The sequence below is a fragment of the Diaphorina citri genome, unplaced genomic scaffold, assembly GCF_000475195.1.
Source record: "Diaphorina citri unplaced genomic scaffold, Diaci psyllid genome assembly version 1.1 scaffold262, whole genome shotgun sequence".
Lineage (NCBI taxonomy): Eukaryota > Metazoa > Arthropoda > Insecta > Hemiptera > Psyllidae > Diaphorina > Diaphorina citri.
The window spans coordinates 165,814-182,099 of record NW_007377699.1 but is presented as its reverse complement, the minus strand read 5'-3'; the positions used below and the strand labels follow the sequence as shown (position 1 = coordinate 182,099).

The window sequence follows — 16,286 nt, the reverse complement described above, 5'->3', positions numbered from 1 at the left end:
TATTGAAGATAACACATTGATAGGAGCATTTTCATACATACTTCCACCTACGTAACTCAAAAGTAACATCGCCGTTAACTCCAAAACGGATAAATAGCATTAAACTTTGATCCCCTCAGGTCGCATTATTTCAGCTCCAACAAGGAGAAGAAACTTTGCTTCCAATCCCGAATTTTCACGCGGGGTTAATGGGTTTGAAAAATAAATTGCCTGAAAACGGCATAGAAAAAGTTCCAAACATCATGTGGAAATAAAAAATTCGCATTTGTGTCTGATAAAAAAAATCTATTATTCTGCTTCAGCTGCAATCCTCTACCTCCTTCTCCTCCTTTTCATCACCTTCCTTCTCCTCCTCATCCGTATTCTCTTCCACCTCCTCCTCTTCCTAGATTTTGTTATCTATGGGTGCTAAACTTCACAAAACTTATCAGCGCAGCTTTTTGCTGAGTGTAAGTTATGTTTGTGTAATTTTATTCATGCGATTGTGATTTCTATTTATATAATTTTGCTTAACAGTTTGGGATTAAAAATATTTTTTCATAATTATTTAACCACGTAGTTAAAAACATTTGGGAATATTTAATTTTTTTTCCCTTTTCCTGATATCAGTTTCTAATGGGGTTCTTTTTCCGTTCTCTCTCTCTCTCTCTCTGTTTCTCTCTCTCACACACACACAGTCGCTCGCTCTCTCTCTCTCTCTTAACTTTTCATTCTTCCACCTTATTTATGTTTTCAACTTATCTTTTACTGTCGATAACTCTTCTCTCTCTCTCTCTCTCTCTCTCTCTCTTCTTTTCACACCATTGAACTCTTTATTATTCAACAACTCTCTCCCCCCTCTCACTCTCTTTGTCTCTCTCTCTCTCTCCTCTCTCACTCTGTCTCTCTCTCTCACTCACACTCTCTCTCCACTCTCACTCACACTCTCTCTCCTCTCACTCACTCTCTCTCCTCTCTCTGTCTATTTCTTCATACGATGAACAACTTTCAATAGGAGTCTATCTAAAGTACGGTATAGGAGTTTTTAACTAATTTCCCTTTGGGGATATGCAACTCATCTTATTTACATTCATTTCAAAGGAGTTAATATACCTAATTAGTACTTAGTATATTTCAATAACCTTGTCTATTATTTTCTATTAATAATATTCTTTTAATTGATCATCATCATCTGTCTCTATTGAAATTCCCTCCCTGCACCAGGGAAGGTTAATATCATAAGGAAAGGAGAGCGAAAGAGGAGGGGCGTTTTGGAGTTAACGGCGATGTTACTTTTGAGTTACGTAGGTGGAAGTATGTATGAAAATGCTCCTATCAATGTGTTATCTTCAATAATAGATTTTTTTTATCAGACACAAATGCGAATTTTTTATTTCCACATGATGTTTGGAACTTTTTCTATGCCGTTTTCAGGCAATTTATTTTTCAAACCCATTAACCCCGCGTGAAAATTCGGGATTGGAAGCAAAGTTTCTTCTCCTTGTTGGAGCTGAAATAATGCGACCTGAGGGGATCAAAGTTTAATGCTATTTATCCGTTTTGGAGTTAACGGCGATGTTACTTTTGAGTTACGTAGGTGGAAGTATGTATGAAAATGCTCCTATCAATGTGTTATCTTCAATACATACCTAGTAAAAAAAAAAAAAAATACTAAAATGCATGGTAATAAAACTGAAAATTATCCACAGAACAGCAAGAGAATATTGTGACCGCAATTTACCTAGATAAAAAATGCCGAAACTATCATAAAAATTGCTCTTAAAATAAATTTAAAAACCTTTTTCCCTTTTATTACCATCAATCCAGAGAAAATTAGATTTCTCTGAATCAGTGGTAAGCTTTTCCCTGACACAACATCTGCCAAGGGCGACAGCAAGTTGAATCTACCAGTTCTCAATGGATCACTGAAGACAACGTTTCGGTTAGTATCGGAATGGGTGACCATCTGGGCAATCGTATGACAATGACTTTAAAGACCTCAGTCGCTCCAGTCAGGCTGGGTGAGGTTAATGTGAGTAGGTGGGTAGGTTTTCGCCGAAAAGCCTCCCACTACAGACCTCAACAGTTATACACTGACGTTCAAGTCTATCAAACAAAGACACAACACCTATTTCTGTACCTACAATACAAGTACATTCACTTGTCTGGCTGGGGGACGTTAAACAGGGAGTAGACCAGCTTGGTCTCGCTGCTCGCTGGGTGACTATAAATAGGGAGTATACCAGCCTGAATTTCCCTTGCTAAAGAAATAGCAAGGGTTGAGAGGGCAGGGCATCCACTCGTAAAATTTATAGCCAAAACCAAATGTCAGCCCAAAGCGATCACCCTAGTTAGGGCTGATTGAGAGGCTGACGAAAAACGCCGACCCCGTCTGCACACGGGAAAAGGTGAAGAAGAAGAAGAAGAAGAAGAAGAAGAAGAAGAAGACCTATGTAGGACGTAGGTACCTTCCTACAGAACAAGAATACATAAGTAGGGATATCATATATAGCCAGAATCAAATAGAAAAGGACGAACGTGATGGTACCTAATTCATGTGTAAAATTCATTTTGAAAATTTACTTTTCCACAGGTCCGCCAATTTTATTCCTAGTCATCTTTGGCACATAAATAATTTTATTCTTTGTAATTTTTGCACATCCACTAATTTTACTCTTATTTTATATCTTCATCTTATTTCGTAATTTTGACTCATCCACTATTCTAGTAACATATTGTGCTCTCTCTCTACTTTTTATCAAGTTTGTTTCCAGACTCTTTTCTCTGTATAGCTCTCTAGATTCAACGATAGATCATGAGTTATACTATGTCCAGGTGGTTGCTGCTAACTTATTAGTTCTAGAAATAATGTTGAAAGTCAGAAAGGATTAATGAGCTAGTGCTGATAGGTGTTTCGGATTGGCTGAACTTCTCCTTCTATTATTTTTCTGCCACCCGCAAATAAATATCACTATTGAAGTTCAGTTAATGTAGTCCAGCGGGCACGTGAATTGAACAGGAGCCAAAGACTTTGTATAGTATATTTTGTGATAAATAAGAGTATATCATTAACTTATCGTTATCATTGACAAAGTATAGTTTTTACTTTCCTTATACTTATAGAGAAGGAAAGTAATGTAAATCGGGTCAAATTTTCGATGGTCAGTTTTTAGTGTCAAAACACGTTTTGAGCCGGTCCCTAGAGGCCTAAATCCAAAGTTTCAGCCATTGGTCCGTGTGTGTGTCTGTGGTGTCTGTCTGTGTGTCTCTGTGTGTCTTGTCTGTCTGTTAAACAAAATATCTCGAGAACGGTAAGGAGCTAGAGACTTGAAATTTGTGTATGTAGCTGTAAATGTGACAAGGATGCGACAGAAGCTTTTGGTTAGAGCCGCGTGCAACGGTTGGCGGCATTTTACCGCTTTTGGCGGTTTTCGGTGTAATTTAACAATATCTCGGGAACGGTATAAGCTAGAGACTTTGAAATTGGGTATGTAGTTTCCCAAATGTGACAAAGATGCAACCACAAAACGTTTGCCTTGGCGGTATTTTGACCGCTTTTGGACAGATTTCGACCGTTTTTCGGCGGTTTTCAGCTATAGCGACATAACGGTTAGAGATATATTGTAAAAGAACACTCAAATAAGCATCATTTAATAGGATAAGGAAAGTCGTGTGATGTTCACACCAGATTTTTTACAAATCATGGACCATTTTGTCACGCCTCGCGTCTATGAATTCAGGCCCAAGCCGCCCAAGGCACTTTTAGTTTTTGGTTCGAGAAGACACTACATTGCAAGATCTAACTCTACAATAGAAATCTAATCAAGTAAACATTAATTCTAATCAATATTTTCTCCTCGTAATCATCTTCTTTATTTGCTTGCTTGTTATCATTGGGCTCCAAGCTCTTAGTGACTATACTCTCTTTATTTACTAGGGTATCGTTATTAACCTTATTAATGTCATATCTTTTATTTGTTTAGAACCTGAAGGCCTGAAAGCAAGATGTAATGACGACAGTATTATTCTTCTCTTTCTCTTACTTCCCCTTCTCCCCATTTCCCCTTATCTTCCCCCCTCCCATTTTTTACAATCTTTACTCCCTTCGTCCACCCCTCCACCAATTATTTCCCTTATTTATCTTCCTTTTCTCTCTTCTCTTTAAGTCTTTATTCCACCTTCTCCGTCTAATTCTCTTCCGCCATTATTTTTTACGTTTTCCTCCGTCCTCCTCTTCAGCTGATTCTCCCCCTCTTCCTCCTTTGTCACAGTTTGCCATCCACATAATTTCGTCTATATCCTTCTGTATTAACCTGGGGGCATTTTTTTCTTTCTGTAGATTTAAAAAAAGTGCCTTTTTCCGGCAAAATCTCTCTCAAACGGAGAAGAGAGGGAGGGCGGAAGAGACAGAGAGAGAGGCAGGGAGAGAGAGGGAGAGAAAGAGGAAGGGAGAGAAAGAGAGAGCGGGAGAGAGAAATAGAGAGGAGAGAGAGAGAAAGAGAGAGGGAAGGGAGGAAAAGAGATCTGAAAAAGGCTTTTAGTGAGGGAAATGTAATAAAAATTTCACGCAGCATGTTGACTGCACGGGTCATAAAAGTAACGTACATTTATCTGTCGAGAATTTTTCATGACTGTCAGTCATAAGTTGAGCTATTGACAATCCAGCTTTTATTGAGACAGTGGTTAGATGAGTTGAATCATTCCCCGGAAGAGGGGCCTATACTATTTTTCCTAATAACTAAAAAAGGCCCTTCTTCCTGAGAACGATTGAGTTGTATTTTCCTTTCGGAACTGATTCCGATTTAGATTTCTTATGGGTTTGGTCCAGGTGCTATCACACCAAAAGAAGGGAAACGACCTTCAGAAGAGCGGAAATCGCGAAAGGAAAATGGACCTCTACCCTGGTTAGTATTATGTACCTGTATTCCTGCAGGGTTTATAGTTTATACGCTTTTCCCGAAATGAAATTCCATGACTTTTCCAGAAAATTTGCACGAGTTTTCCAGATAATTAGGGGGCGGAGGTACTTAAAAATCAGTAAGATTACCCCTTCATTTAAATAAAATATGCAATATGCAGAAAGTCAAGGAATATGAGGGGCAATGCGCCGCAGGCCGTTTTTCGGAAAAACTTGATATTTAATTTGAACATTTTGAAATTTTGACCGGGTGGCAAATTCCGTGACTTTTCCAGGTTTTCTTTAAATTTTCACGATTTTCCTTGACTTTTCCATGACTTTTTGACCGATTTTCAGATTCCATGACTTTTCCAGGTTTTCCAGTTTTTCCAGGTCGCGTATAAACCCTGTCCTTTATGTCGTATTAGATACATAGTATGTCCAGTTGCCCACCTTATTTATGTATCGAATATGGAATTCCAGCCCGGATTGCCCCGAATATTGATTTTATGTATAGGCACTTTCCCACAATAGTAGACGTTCCTCAACCATAGCTAATCTATATACTGTACAAACATTTTACACTTTTCATTGTAAAGGATGTGATGAGTTTTTACGTTGTTTATTTTGGGAAAAAGTAAACAAACGGCTACAAAGAATAAAGCGCCTTTCATACATAGAATACGTCATTTTATATTAGGTATTTGGCTATTATTTTTTATGTACCTATCTCAAATGTTTTCTTTTGTACCCACGCATCCCCACTTCGTAAAGCACTGGTCATTATATCATCGTAATATAGAGCTACATGGTACAATAATACTGATATGTACGAGAAAACTCGTAATACTGTGTGAAAAGAATTCCTGGTATGACCTTTATTTACAAAATCGTAAAAGAGACCAAAAATGGCGTGCTTCGAAAATGAAAGGGAATCTTGAAAAAGGTTGGCAGGTGCCTACAAAATTAGTTTTAGGTAGGTATTTATTATTTATCAATTTTATCACGTAGGTACTTAATATTTTTATTTTCTATTTTACTCACAGAGATGCCTGGATAAATAATGGAAACGGAAAGTGAAAATTGAATGAACGAACTGAGTTTAAACTTTATGATTTTCCTTTGTCTGCCCGTGTTGTTTGTTTGTGTGGTGTGTGTATGTGGTGGTCCCGTACAAAGGACAGGTCAACCACCCACCAGTAATTAATAATTAGACACCACACAAGCATTTGAATTATTTGAAACCAAGCATTTCAATTTCTGTGACAGCCCGGAAAATCTTTAGATATGCAATGTGCAACATTCAATTGAATCAAAATACATAGTACAAATTTCATGTAGCACCAAACGGTACTCCGTTTGCCCTTTGAATAGTTCTCGTTTAAGCCATTTAGACTAAAAATAATAAAAAGGTACGATATAGGTACACTTTGTCTTTATCGCAGTCAGTTACCTCCCTTCCTACTAGCACCAAACGGTACTCCGTTTGCCCTTTGAATAGTTCTCGTTTAAGCCATTTAGACTAAAAATAATAAAAAGGTACGATATAGGTAGGTACACTTTGTCTTTATCGCAGTCAGTTACCTCCCTTGAAAATACTGAAATCACACGTTCAAATCTCTAATGCTGGGGTTTACCAACTCGGGATTGAGATGAAACGAGGATTTTCCTATACTTAATACCTAGGTCAACCTCGGATTGAACTCAATCCTGAGACAATCCACGCTGGTAAAGTAAAACTTGACCTAAGTCTACTGTGGACAAAGTTACAGCCTCAGACAGTGGACGAGTCAAAATCTCTGGAGTTCATAATCTCTTTAGATACTCCAGACCTCGTGGGTATACCACTTAAAATCATACACAGCAAAATAAAGAATATCGAGAGTAAAAAATAAAATAATAATAGCAAAAAAAAATATATATATATATATCCAGATAAATCTCAAGTTCAATTTTTTCACAACCCAATATCGCGAGTATATTCCAACCGAAATCAAGATGAGATTTGCTGAATATTCATGAAGATACTTAAGGTCATCTCAAAATAGAACTAAGACAAATACAAGACTACAAAGACCGGCTGCCTACGCCATCAAGTGCCCACTTGAAGTCAGGAGTGCCACAAGAGTTAAGCTAAGCAACCACGAGAATAAATAAACATTGGAAACCCACCCACCCATCCTACAAGAGACCTCTCGACTATATTAAGACATCTCAATATGTATACAGGGTATCATCGCCAATTTGATGAGATGTAAAAAAGATTAAAAAGTGGTTAAGTTCTATTTCTTCCAAAGGCATTCATCGACTTCGAAAAGGCATTAGTTAGACCGCATAAAAACAAAGAATAAACAAAGGCACTCGGATTTGTGAAAAGAGCTCAAAAGAGTGAACGGCTCCTCAGGACTTGAGTTTTTTCCAAAAGCACTCCAATTTTACAGAGAGGTTTAAGTGATTTTTTACATCAATAACACGACCAATGAACAAAAGGACTTAAGTTTTCGGTCCAAGTCCTGGGGCATGGGGTATATCCATTAAACTAAAATTGTTTTAAGTTTCTTCTACTTATAGGTCTATGGAGAAAGGCTTAACAATTCCTGCTCCTCCTTAGGCCTTAGAGCATTAAAGCAAAAGAACTTACCACTAGAAAGAAGAGTTCACGTCATTGTAACCAAGCTTTGAAGACATTGGTAGACCATAGAAACACTGGAAATTAAGAATAGAACAAATCATAAGTAACATCACAATTAATGGTGTCACTGAAAGCCTGGGTACCGAATGAGGGTAAAATTACTCGTAGGCGTTATGCAACTTATGTACCTACGTGCCTACCTAGAAAATAATTCCCACCTTATACCGAGTCCGTGAAGCTTCACTAATCTTGGCAAATTACCTGAGTTTTATCGACAGGATGCTGTGACTTCCTTCACTTCAAGACAGACAAATGTATCTGTTATCAATAACATATCGTTATCACGTCATACAACTACAACAGGTGTCAGTGGGATTGTTTTCGATTTCGTCAAGGCTTTTCACACGAAAACACCTGTGAAAATATTCTACAACACAAAGTTGGCCCATTTTCATTACCTACACAGCTGGTATAGGTAAGATTTACTGGTTTATTTTTCAGGTACAGGGCATTTGTTTTTTCGTACTTTTTCCTCTTCCTTTCCACATGTCCGTAATGGTTTCCTCTTCATTCCACATAAAACATAGATAAACGTACTTGCTTTCTATGCATTAATGTGTAAAAAGTATCCTGTATTTTCATTTTGTTTTATTGTGTAGTTTTACAGTCACTTGTTTACCAGAATACATACATACGTGCTTTCTATGCATAAAAGTATCCTGTATTTTCATGTTGTATTAGTGAGTAGTGTGTAATTTTACAGTCCTTGTTTACTAGATATTAAACATCAACCACCATTGTATTGTCATTACATAACTCATATAGGTCTGGCGGCCCGCGGGTCTAGATCCTTTACCTCTAGATTCCTCTGTGATAAAGAAAGGAGAAACGACAAAGAGAGAAAGGGAAAGAGAGAGAGAGGTGTGAAACTATAAATGCCTTGAACAGACTCTTCTGTGATAGACTGAAAAAGGACGAGAGACGTGAGTGAGAGAGAGAGAGAGAGAGAGAGAGAGAGAGAGAGAGAGAGGAAGGAAGAGAAAGAGATAGGTGTTAAACTTAAAATGGCCCGGAGGGACAGAGCAGAGAAGGGGAGGAGAGAGAGAGAGAGAGATAGAGAGGGGCATCGTCGCTAAATAGACAACTAATTCATTTAACTTCATCTCGAGAGGGCACCAAGAGGAATACAAGACATTTCCGAGACTGAGGGAGCAGGGCGCAGGGAAGGGGATAATAAATGAACACCTAATCGTGTTAGTCCTAGCGGGGAGGAGAAAGAGAAGGAACGCTAGGAGAGGGAAATAAAGAGACAGGGAAATGGGAAGAGAAGGGACCGAGAGGAAAGGATTTGTGGGCAAAAGAAAGAGCAGGAAAGGGAAAGAGTGAGGGGATAATAAATGAACACCTAATCGTGTTAGTCCTAGCGGGGAGGAGAAAGAGAAGGAACGCTAGGAGAGGGAAATAAAGAGACAGAGCACAGAGGGGAAAAGGGAAGAGAAGGGACCGAGAGGAAAGGATTTGTGGGCAAAAGAAAGAAGGAAAAGAGTAAAACGGGAGAACAAAGAGGAGAGTTCTAAATAAACGGTTAATAAAACTGTTGTAAAAAGGAAAAGAGCGGATGAGAGGAGAGGAAAAGTTAGACTTGTGACAAGAGATGTATGGAGAAAGGGAGAGTACAAATGAGAAAAGTGAAAGAGACTGAAATACAGGAGGAGAGAAAAGAGAAAATAAAAGTTAGACTTGTGACAAGAGATGTATGGAGAAAGGGAGAGTACAAATGAGAAAAGTGAAAGAGACTGAAATACAGGAGGAGAGAAAGGAGAAAACTGAGAAAATAAGAAAGGTAACAAGGCAAACTGAGAAAATAAGTGTTTGAGTGTGAGAAAGAGATTATAAAGAGGGAAGACAGAAAGAAATGCTGAGTGTTGAATAAAGAGAAGGGGAGGAGGAACATTCGTGAAAAAGGAATTAGCAAATAAAACACATTAAATTTATACAGGGTGTAACGTTTTTTCTGCTCCAACTCCCCTCGATTCATTGATTTGACTACGGAATAGCGGTTTCAGCAACACGCTGTATTCGTTTCAGCAGTATATTTTCGGGTGTATTTGGCGCAAAATTTATCTTCCAGATTGTCTAGTATCTAGATTTTATCGCCCATAAATCCCATACGGACTACATGAAAATCCACTCTGGCAATTTATCCGTTTAGCCTAAAGTGCTTCAATGCCCCTCGATGAATTGATTTGACTACGGAATAGCGGTTTCAGCAACACGCTGTATTCGTTTCAGCAGTATATTTTCGGGTGTATTTAGCGCAAAATTTATCTCCCAGATTGTCTAGTATCTAGATTTTATCGCCCATAAATCCCATACGGACTACATGAAAATCCACTCTGGCAATTTATCCGTTTAGCCTAAAAGCTAGGTTCATTTTGACCTGACCTAGACATAGACAAGTATCCTAGAAAAACACATCGTCAATCATCAAACAATTAGGTAATAAAAACAATCCTTTAATTCAACTTTACTGATGTTGATGCATAAGCAAAGGTAGGTCATGGGCAACCATCAAAGTGATGGTAGTTATGTAAAATACATATATTTTTACCTTCTTCTTCTAGGTCACTTTTTGAGTCAGCTTTTGTAAAACATTAGGTACCAGGAAAAATCTTGTGCAAATATTGAAAATTATTTAACCATTTCACAATACAGTTATTTTCGCCATATTCGTTTACTTAATGCAATGTATCCTTCTGCATAACAGGATACGTATTTCTAAAGGGGACAAGTATCCTAGAAAAACACATCGTCAATCATCAAACAATTAGGTAATAAAAACAATCCTTTAATTCAACTTTACTGATGTTGATGTATAAGCAAAGGTAGGTCATGGACAACCATCAAAGTGATGGCAGTTATGTAAAATATATTTTTACCTTCTTCTTCTAGGTCATTTTTTGAGTCAGCTTTTGTAAAACATGAGGTACCAGGAAAAATCTTGTGCAATTGTTGAAAATTATTTAACCATTTCACAATACAGTTATTTTCACCATATTCGTTTAATGCAATGTATCCTTCTGCATAACAGGATACGTATTTCTAAAGGTCACTCCCGCCCCTCATTCTCTCCCTATTTCCGCCGTCCGTCTCCCTCCTATCCGCCCTCTCATATACCACTCTATTAACTGTGAATGCCATTGTTGAGAGAGTACAATAGGAAAGGTCAAAGGGTAGAGGAGAGGTCAGGAAATGGTCATTATCTTCTTATCTCTCCGCACATTTCAAGGGTCATCTGCTCGGCTTTCAGTTCTTCATACTGCGAACTTTGCAAAGTTTATCGTGATGAGATGTTTTGTAGTCGGGAGCAATCAGCTTCGCCAGTGATCTGACGTCGGTTATATTTTGTTTGTTCAAACTTTGTTTTTGAAAAAAATCGATTAGAGAAACTCTTGGACATAGCATGATGTGGGTATGTTCCCCCTAAAATTTTCCTGAGTTTGGGGAAAACATCGTGTGTGAGTGCCCAGATCACAGAAGTTTGAGGTACACAATACGGACTTTGAGATACTCGGGGAAACTGAATTAAATCCAAATGTGTATCTAATAGAAACGAGGACGGGAACATAACTATGAGCAACAATTGAAACTTATTCTTAACTCAAGAAAATCACGTCCCTATTTCAAAGCACGTCTCATAATACATCCCTCTGGAAATGGGAAACCTACACATTAATTTAATTAAAATCATAAAAACTTACCAATTGATATTAAATTTATTATTTTAATTGTGTTTTGTCCGTGTATCCTACACATTAATTTAATTAAAATCATAAAAACTTACCAATTGATATTAAATTTATTATTTTAATTGTGTTTTGTCCGTGTATTTACTTACTCATGCTGGTTTACCATGTCCTAACGTGGAAAAACATCTTGTGTGGGTGCCCAGCAGCCCAGATGTCTGAGGCACACAAATACACAATACGGACTGAGAGAAGTGTGAGATACCAGGCAGGGTAAACTAAGCGTGTTTCAAGTCTTGTTAGTGTTTCAAACACGTAGACATCACACGCAGTAAAAATAGAAATACGTAAACAAATTAAATCTCGTGTTGTGTTTTATGTTTGATGTGCATTCCGAAAAATGCATATAATTTTATAATTGAGAAGAAGGTAAGGCATTTACGTGGTATGTGCAGGTAGCCGGTAGGTAATTGGGCAGTAAATTGCAGGGCCCTGTGAGAGATAACTTCTATTTTTGATCAGTAGATAGACTTTAAAATTTATCAATATGTTTTATGTCTCAAAATACCAAATGGATGTTAAACGTGAAACATTAGTATAGGTATACGAGTATGTTGGTCATCTTCTTTGAAACATTTCGCGTCGTCAATGAATGAGAAATATAATATGTACATAATTAATGTTTATTGGTGCTCTTTTCAAAGTATGTCATCAACATTATATTATCATTACCAACATTCTCTCATCTGTCTGTCATGATCAAGGTGTATACAATGTGATGAAAATGTGATGAATCACATACGCTGTCTAGTGATAAAGTGATACATCGTAGTACAAGTTCATCACAATCCATACAGGATGTCTTGCAGGTAGCCGGTAGGTAATTGGGCAGTAAATTGCAGGGCTCTGTGAGAGATAACTTCTATTTTTGATCAGTAGATAGATAGATAGATAGATAGAGGAATTATAAATGTCTTTTAAAATTTATAATTTAATTTGTGAAGATTCTTTTCTAAATAATTATTCCGATAATTATTTGCATTTATTTTAGATAGAGGAACATTAACATAGGACTATGCCGGGTAATTCAGACTTATTTTGGCTTCTCCCAAGTCTTGACCCCGACAACTACATACGTGTATCTAGGTATAGTATAGAAAAACATAGATAGATAGATAGAGGAACATTAACATAGGACTATGTCGGGTAATTCAGACTTATTTTGGCTTCTCCCAAGTCTTGACCCCGACAACTACATACGTGTATCTAGGTATAGTTGCATGTACCTAACGAGAAAATATATTCATGTAGAAAAACATCAAAGGAATTTCCATCTCAATTTCCCAGCAAACATCCCACGTACGCATATTTTCTCTGTGCCTAAACCAACGAGTTGTGTATGTTTTTGACAAGTTTTTATTATAATCTTCGAGTTCCGTATGATCTCACATGAAGTCTGTACGGTTTTAACGAGAAACAACTTTTGGCGAAAATATTATGAGTCAAACTCGTGTGGAGTTTATAGCCTGCAACACACAGGCTACGATTTTTACATCAGAGTGTATGGTAAACCGTAAATTTTCGTGAGTCAGAAGTTTATCCAATCATAACTTGAAGTCAAAGCGCAACCTGCGAAAACTCAATTAAAAAAAAAAAAAAGTTCACAAATGTGATAAGGATGCAACACAAAACGTTTGGTTGAGATGTTTGCTGCGCTTGGCGGTATTTTGACCGCTTTTGACAGATTTCGACCGTTTTTTGGCGGTTTTCAGCTATAGCGACAAAACGGTTAGAGATATTGTAAAAGTTAGGGTAAAAGAACACTCAAATAAGCATCATTCAATAGGATAAGGAAAGTCGTGTGATGTTCACACCAGATTTTTTACTTTCTATTACTACAGTTTAGCGGAGCTATACTAGTAATGAAAGTATTGCAATCGGTCCAAATTTTCAAAATCGGGAAATGGTTGGAAATATCCGTTTTGGGATCCCCTGATGTCAAAAAAGTGATTTTTAGCCCATGGTCTGTACGTATGTATGTACGCACGTACGTACGTACGTACGTACGTACGTACGTTACGTACGTACGTACGTTACGTACGTACGTACGTTACGTACGTACGTACGTTACGTACGTACGTACGTTACGTACGTACGTACGTTACGTACGTACGTACGTTACGTACGTACGTACGTTACGTACGTACGTACGTTACGTACGTACGTACGTTACGTACGTACGTACGTTACGTACGTACGTACGTTACGTACGTACGTACGTTACGTACGTACGTACGTTACGTACGTACGTACGTTACGTACGTACGTACGTTACGTACAGACCATGGGCTAAAAATCACTTTTTTGACATCAGGGGATCCCAAAACGGATATTTCCAACCATTTCCCGATTTTGAAAATTTGGACCGATTGCAATACTTTCATTACTAGTATAGCTCCGCTATACTGTAGTAATAGAAAGTAAAAAACTGCAGGGCAAGTTGATACGATTCGCTTCTTGAGAAACTCTGTAAGAACATCATCAAAAAACGTCACACAAAAAACTCTGCACTGGAAATTAATTGTAAATATTGACAAAAGCAAAGCAATCAAAGTACAAGACTCTCCTGATTTAACAAGAAAACGAAGTTAGAGGCAAAAATCTTGGAAGTAAAGAAATAACACAAGACTGAAAACGAACTAATTAAGAAGGACCAAGCACAGTTCCCTAAACAACGACAAAGTTCAGCGGACAAAAAAAGTTGAAAGTTTGGCACTGGTGTGTGAGAACAATTTAAAGTTCTAGTTTGTGGGTCATTAATATCCGCCGCTCATCCCCACCAGTGAATCTTGGAAGTAAAGAAATAACACAAGACTGAAAACGAACTAATTAAGAAGGACCAAGCACAGTTCCCTAAACAACGACAAAGTTCAACGGACAAAAAAAGTTGAAAGTTTGGCACTGGTGTGTGTGAACAATTTAAAGTTCTAGTTTGTGGGTCATTAATATCCGCCGCTCATCCCCACCAGTACCCTCTGGATTAATTAACGAAAAGCCGAGAAAATCGAGTTAGAAATATGTTGAATGCTTTCTTTAAATCTTTACGAGTAAATCCACTCCAGAGCTGCCCAAGATATTTCAGCAGGACTGTTTTAAGTTAAGTCACTGCCGCTCTGAGGGCTTCCAGTCTTTAACCGTGTATCTCCTAACCTCGTTGCAGTCGTTGCTAATTTATGAATTGACAGACTAGCGTCCGCTTGAATTTGTCTAAACTAAACGTACCGCGCCCGTGCCAATATTTCAGATTGATGAAGCCCGCAAATATGTCCCAGATGAAGAGCTCTGATAGACTCCCTCTGGATTAATTAACGAAAAGCCGAGAAAATCGAGTTAGAAATATGTTGAATGCTTTCTTTAAATCTTTACGAGTAAATCCACTCAGAGCTGCCCAAGATATTTCAGCAGGACTGTTTTAAGTCGCTGCCGCTCTGAGGGCTTCCAGTCTTTAACCGTGTATCTCCTAACCTCGTTGCTAATTTATGAATTGACAGACTAGCGTCCGCTTGAATCTGTCTAAACTAAACGTACCGCGCCCGTGCCAATATTTCAGATTGATGAAGCCCGCAAATATGTCCCAGATGAACAGCTCTGATAGACTGATGTTCATTAGCCCGGCCTTTCATCTTGACACAAGGAAGGCAAAGGTTGAGATACTCGACGTTGTTAAACTCAATTGCCTTCATCGTATTCTCACAGAAAGTTTGAGCAGAAAAAAGGACGTTCGTCTGTTTTAATGTACGAAGGAAATTTATGGCCTCTTTTACTCTTCAAGAGATAAAAATCATGTTTGGAAGAATTTTATGACGATTCATTTCGTGCCAGAGTGAAGTTGAAGAGATAGTGAAAAATATGTACATGTGCTATTTTTAATTTTCATTCCATTCAAGTGATGGAAAGAGGTTTCAGTGAGTTGATAACGCTAAAAGGCACGCAAGAGATAAATCAATTTCACATGGGGATTTAATAGGTTTAGGTGGATAGAGGTATTTCCATTTATAGCCGGGGAGTGACTTTTGTCTAGGGCAAATTCAATAGAATAAATTTAATAATAATAAATGGGGAAAGAGGAGGGAGAAATCAATTTCACATGGGGATTTAATAGGTTTAGGTGGATAGAGGTATTTCCATTTATAGCCGGGGAGTGACTTTTGTCTAGGGCAAATTGAATAGAATAAATTTAATAATAATAAATGGGGAAAGAGGAGGGAGACAAAGAGAGCGAGAAAACGGGGCAATGTGAGTGCTACCTCCTAAACTCGATGGTAAAAAATTGAACTTTCAGCCCAACTACAAAAGTGTCAGAACTCATCAGAACATAAACAACTTTCGACTTTTATTTTGTTGTAACTTACAAGTCAACTCTTTAACTTCATGAAACAAGGCCTCTCACACTTCCATCCCATTGAACTTTCAGCCCAACTACAAAAGTGTCAGAACTCATCAGAACACAATCAACTTTCGACTTTTATTTTGTTATAACTTACAAGTCTTGTAACTCTTTAACTTCATGAAACAAGGCCTCTCACACTTCCATCCCACTGAACTTTCAGCCCAACTACAAAAGTGTCAGAACTCATCAGAACACAATCAACTTTCGACTTTTATTTTGTTATAACTTACAAGTCTTATAACTCTTTAACTTCATGAAACAAGGCCTCTCACACTTCCATCCTACCAAAAAATGCCTACTGAAATCAACATCCAAAGTCTTGCAAAAGGGCGCATGAATCCTTCGCCGATTTCATTAATTAAACACTCCTCGCTGCCTCGCTAAATAGACAACTAATTCATTTAACTTCATCTCGAGAGGGCACCAAGAGGAATACAAGACATTTCCGAGACTGAGGGAGCAGGGCGCAGGGAAGGGGATAATAAATGAACACCTAATCGTGTTAGTCCTAGCGGGGAGGAGAAAGAGAAGGAACGCTAGGAGAGGGAAATAAAGAGACAGGGAAATGGGAAGAGAAGGGAC

The 16,286-nt window shown here is 37.9% G+C and overlaps 1 protein-coding gene across 1 annotated transcript in view; it reads right to left on the bottom strand.

The window, feature by feature from the left end:
* The window catches only part of LOC103506780 (receptor-type guanylate cyclase gcy-28-like), a 95,635-nt gene that overhangs the window by 65,838 nt on the left and 13,511 nt on the right, over positions 1 to 16,286 (bottom strand). Inside the window, exon 2 of the mRNA XM_026821763.1 lies at positions 7,518 to 7,582. The gene's annotated coding sequence lies outside the window, so the exon portion shown is untranslated. The remainder of the gene's footprint in view (positions 1 to 7,517; positions 7,583 to 16,286) is intronic.